Genomic DNA, 6,000 nt, shown 5'->3' with positions numbered 1-6,000 from the left:
CAGGAATATATGAAGGAAATCAGCATAAGAAATACTAACCAACTGGACAATTTAAAAAAGGATGAAATAAAAAAGAAGGTAAATGAATACGAAAAAAAAGAAAATGTTGGAGAGAAGAACTGACAAACAAATCCTCAATTATATTTTATAAAGAGAAAAAATTAGACATTAAGGAAAACTTTATGAAAACACACAGGGTTCTATACTGCTGCACAGATGTTGCTTGAACACTTTAAAATTAAACTGGAGAGAAGGTATATTGGTGGAAATACGTATTGCGAATTATGTAGCAAAACAAGAAGAAACTCTTGGACATTTCTTTAAAACTTGTAATGCATTAAAAGATATAAGAAATATGAGGTAGAAGAAGGCAATTTAAAGAACATACTGTTATCAACATAACGCAAAAGATGCAGATAAAAAATTCTACCACTACAAGAAATACCTCTGTGAAGTATGGAACACTAGAAAACGTATTTTAAAACATTAAAAAAAAAAATAGACAACGAACAGCCCTGTGCTGATTCAATAGCAATACGGAGTGAACACCATCTGATCTGATCTGCACCACAAACGAGCTGTCCAATTCACTCTAGCTACACATATTCTTCTCTCACGTGCATCAACTGTAAATTGTAGCATATCTATATATAAAAATCAATCGGTGCAAGCCACACACTCGTGGCATATTGAAAAAAAAGTGAGAACAGTACATACGACACAACGGAAGACGCCATCTTTGTTTACATATGACGTCACACTCCCGGGCTCGAGCTACCTCAAGTCAGCTCCAGAGGTGGATCGACTTGGCTTGAGTCTGGCTCAAGCGCGACTGGAATCCGGCTTGAGCCTGGGCACCGCAAAAACGGGAATGGACATTTGGCTTAAGTCTGGCTCGAGCCAGGCTCAAGCCTGGGCCTCACAAAAACGCGCCTTAACGCAGAGTCAAATGGCCACCCCTTACGGGATTATGGCTTCTGGCTATAGATAGATAGATAGAATCTTAGTAACTAGGTTTGCTGAACTGCCTCCAAGTAGTGGGAATATAGTGTGCAATATTGATGGGTTGGTGGGTAAGACTTCCATGTGTAGGATGTTAAATCAACCTGTTCACATCACAGTCATGGTACCCGCATCAGCTCACCCCGACATCCCACTTCATAGAGTTAGATCCTCTGGTTATACCTTGATAATACTACGTGCATAGACAGTGGAGAGGGAATTGACATTTTTTTTTTTTTTTTCCAGTGAGTTCTCGGTTACTTTTTCGTGTTATCATCGTCACAACCAAGGTAAAGAGAAGAGTATACTGGAAGGTAAGTACAGCCCCCCCGAGCCGCGCAGATTCTGTGACGTCAAAGTTAATAAGAGAGAGAGAGAGAGAGAGAGAGAGAGAGAGGTGGGGGTGGTGGAAGAAAACGGGAGCTTGACAGAAAACCATCTGTATGTATGGTATGCTTTTATATTATGAATGTTCATACAGGTCGCTACTCAACACACTCACACAGTAATGGAACTTACTTGTTAAACTCGGTAGTTGAAGAGTAGGCACTGCTCCTTTCTTGAATTTCCTTTGTCCAGGAGGCACTGGTAAACCAAGCAATTCATACTTAAGGTTGCGTTCAAAGGCAGTACTCTCAAAATGACCGCTGTATACAAAACCAGATGACCGATTTTTCTTTGTGTCACATAATTCAATCCATTTTTTTCTAAGTTCTTCATCTTTCGGCAGTGCATGAAAATGTATTCTCTTGTCACCTTTCACATGAATGGATTTGCATCCACGAACTATACAAATTGTTGGCATGTTCACAAAATTATCTGTATTGCCATAGCCACCCCTAAAAACAGAAAACGGAGTACCTATTCACAGGCAGGTGTGTGTGTGACTGGCGTGTGTTGAGCAGGATGAGCTGCAGTCTGTATTATCTATGACGTCATGCGCAGACCGAGACGTATTTTAGCTCCCCCTCACCCCCCCATGAAACTACCTTTCATTCTCTTTACCTTGGTCACAACAGTGTTTCCCACTACCTTACCTCCCAAATTTGCTCTGTGTTGAATTTTACAGGGATAGTACAATCAGCTACAAAAATTCACTTGCCTGCTTCACATTTAGGGCGTGTTCATCACTTCTCTCCCAGACGCATCATAGCAAAGAATGATTTACGAGCAGAGACCTGTATCAAGCCTCTCACACCTTAAAAAGGCTACAAAGCATCAATTAATTTCATCAGAGCCATGATGTCAGGTTAGATGTGGCCTTAAAATATCGAGAACAATGATGTGAACTCTTACCTTCCATCAAACCCCAATGGTAGTCATTTATTTTTTATGAAGACCCCAGTTGGTGACCTCCCTGACTAAATCCTTGAACCCTAGGACTTAATTTGTATTTCATATTTGATACAACCAGACGATCATACTCATCTTAGGAGAGCATCCTAGTAGTGAAGGGACTAAAGGAGGCTATATTTGACTCCTCCAGTTCAAAAAGTATATATCTCCTGAGCTTATTAATATTGTCCGGAGAATACTAGAGTGAAATTTAAAGATACCACATTATAGTTCTTTCACTGTACAATGGCCCAGACTTTCATCCTTTTACAGCTTATATCACGCAGCTCGGTGGCAGAAATGACTGCTACTCTGCTCTATCCTTTCCATGGCACTTTTTCGTGATGAAATTCATATTCTAGTGTTAATATGCTGCTACACCTCAGTAGTCAAGATGGGGAGATGGCAGTTCTAGTACGTTAGAGTAGAAAAGACTGTAGTGATCCCCCCTCCCTCCTCCATTCTCTTAAGAATGTGACCCCAGCTGCTGACCTCCACGTTGACTGCCTGCTTATCTCCCACCTGACTCACCACCTCACCGCCTGAGAGTGCTGTCTCTGTGTGCCAGATAGCAGAGGCTGGTTTGGCGGGTCTGGCCTCCACTGACACGTTTTATTATCATTGTTGGTGGTGTGTCCTACTGGTGGTGTGGCGGACACTGTGCAGGAGACTTGGAAACCCTCATATTTTATTACCACTGTGCGCTGTGTGTTGTGGTAGGTGGGGGCGCCCATCATCCACTCATTGTAGTGCTGCCTTCAGGTGACCCTACACTGAGTGACAAGCCAAAAGATTTTCTGTAATCCAGGAAGCCATTTACTATGGTGGGTGGTAACCATATAACCAAATGATGTTTGGTGGTGTAGTGGGTTCAGGCACTTCAGTTAGTTGTGACTTGTAAGAGTTTGCCTCTGAGGGGTGATTGAGGTTTATTTTTTACATAAAGCCTCTCAAGGTAGAGTGAGGCTGGTCACCTTTGCCTTAAATGTCTAGCTCCGGGTCTCTATGCTCTGATTTAAAAAAAAAAAAAAAAAAAAAGGATGATGGACAGATGCCAGTCAGCGTTGCATGTACTGGAGGTCATAGGCTGCGTGAGAGGCACACTGAGGAAGACAGTTTCCAAGCTGACTGGTAAAGGGTACCAGTTAACTCGCTCCTAATCTAAACAGTTGAACAGGGAAGGTATGAACGATCTTCCCAGTGAAAAAGGAAAAGCAAGAAAACATTTGATAGCAAGATTATGACACTAAATACTTCCTTAGGCTGAAAGGGATAATATAATTGCTGATGCGGATAATATAGTAACTGATGCTGGCCGCCATGTCTTTGTGAGTATTATGTTAAACTCTCTCCAGCAGCAGAGGTTGTGGTGGGTAACATTGAGGGTCTGCGGGCGGGGCGAGTTCCATGCCCTGCCCTTATCATTCACTGCTCGATTTCTGACGTTTTTTTTTCTTTTATTCATAGATAACAGGATTTTGATGCTTAAGTACTGCTATTTGAAATTTAGCTTCACTTTTTTTTTTACCCATGGGTGGTTGACTCTCTCTCTCTCTCTCTCTCTCTCTCTCTCTCCCCTTTTTGAACGTAGCATGTGACATAAATTGAAAGCCCCATTATAACGAATGCCACAGCCTGTGAACACGTTTGTCATACCTGCGCTCGTAGGTAGGAAATTGTGTGTGTGTGTGTTTGTGCATTTAACCCTCTCCACTCTACGTACCTCATAGTGACTACATTGTTTTGAACTGTACATATCTGCGTGTATTGTTTATTACTATTATAAGTGACGATAACTATTAAAAATTATGTTCTCAGTTACTTCATCTTGACCCACACAGTTGTCTAGCAAATTGCATTATGTTTAGAGTTAATGGGAGAAAGTTGTTGAAGGCTGTTGTACTTGTTGCATATAATTAGTTTGATGAGTACAATATATATATATATATATATATATATATATATATATATATATATATATATATATATATATAAATGTAATGGTGACTGATTTTGACCTTGAGAAGACGAGAGACTGTTGAATCAGATCTTGTGTTGTTAGTTTGATTCTGAATAGTTAGGTTACATGCTGTTGGGGTGTTAATGAAGGAAGACGGGTGAGGAAAGGTAGGGAATGCTTGGAGGGATGGTAGTGGGGGTAGAGGAGGGAGGGGAAGGATGGGAGGGAAAGAGAGGAGACGAGGGAAGGGAGGGAAAGGAGAGGCATAGCTTGAGGGAGAGGGGAAGGGGAAAGAAGGTTGGAGGGATGGCAGTAAAAGCGTAGTGGGAGGAGAGAGAGAGGGGGAGTGGAGGAGACAGAAGGAGAGAGAGGGAAAGGGAGAAAGAAGGGAGGGAACAGAGGAAACAGGGAGAAGTGAGGAGGGGACAGAGAGGAAGGAGTATATTTTATGGGAGAGTGTGTGGGAAGGAAGGAAGAGGAGGAGGAAAGGGAAGACGGGGTATGGTGCGGAAATGGAGGGAAGGAGAGCTGAGGGCATAGCGTGTGATTGAGTGGGGGAAAGGAGGAGGAGGAGGAAGGGGGGGGGTTGAGTTGATAGCCTATTAACTGCAGTCTTTATTGCAATGTTGCAGAACTTAGCTGGTCTACTTAACAGTTCTTAATGGATAATAAAAGATTACTGTAAATTTATGTGTGACGAAGCCTAATTAATAAATCAGGTTAGAATAATATACCTCGTCTCTCTCTCTCTCTGCTTGCCTTGGTTTTAGAAGCCAAGTAACCGTCATGGTCGGGATTAATTCCACTTTTTTTTTTGCTGTGCGAGTCATAGGATCCTTACAATGCTATTGTCGTTGGATTAAGAGGCTTTTAAGCACTATATAATTTGGTATTTTTCATGTAACATCTTAATATTCTTTTGTATGTTATATTTGCAAAGCATATATCAAGAGAATATAAGGAAACAAACACAACAGGCACAAGAAACCGTTAAGGAAGATTTGCATTCAATTTATAGCTGTTTTAGGCGTTTTTCTTCTTCATACGGCTTCTTAATTTCCTCCTATATGTCTCTTTGACATGATATCGATCTCAGAAGGACATGGGTTACATAGAAGGGCAGTAAATAAAACAGAATGCTAAAGGAGAGCAATGTTTTCCATGTTTGTTTATGTTCATGGTTTGAAAAGGTTGTCGGGTATTTGTTGACCAGCGTATGGCGTTGTAATGTCCACTTTCTATGTTTTCTAACCAAACTGTTTAACCATCGGAAACATATGTATTAATGACAAAGGCAATGAACACAGTGAAACATTAGGGAGATTAATTTTTAAGTGCATTTAGCCATTTTGTTCATGGATTTGGAAGCTTTCAGTCTCCCATTTCTGTTTTGCAAATGACATCCAAATTGTATGTTGTCAAAGCAAACCGTATACGTATCAGAAGCATATAAATACACAGAAAGGCAGTGAACAAAATAAAACGCCGAGGAAGGTCGATTTTTGTCAGCATTTTCCCAATATGTTGCTTGTATAAGAGGTTAGAAAGCTCCATTTTACTTTTCACATTATGGCATTCTGGTATCTTCATGTTTATTGTCTATGCAACCATGTTGGTGTCAGAAGGCTGTAAGTAACTTGAAAGTGTAATATGTAAAAGAAATTGCAAGGGGAAAAGATGTGTAGTGTTTCTCAGCGGTTTTA

This window comes from Coenobita brevimanus, chromosome 96 (assembly GCF_032717465.1).
Source record: "Coenobita brevimanus isolate Jiangsu-jjx chromosome 96, ASM3271746v2, whole genome shotgun sequence".
NCBI classification, from domain to species: Eukaryota; Metazoa; Arthropoda; class Malacostraca; order Decapoda; family Coenobitidae; genus Coenobita; species Coenobita brevimanus.
The sequence above is the reverse complement of the archived record's forward strand: the minus strand, read 5'-3'. Positions refer to the sequence as shown.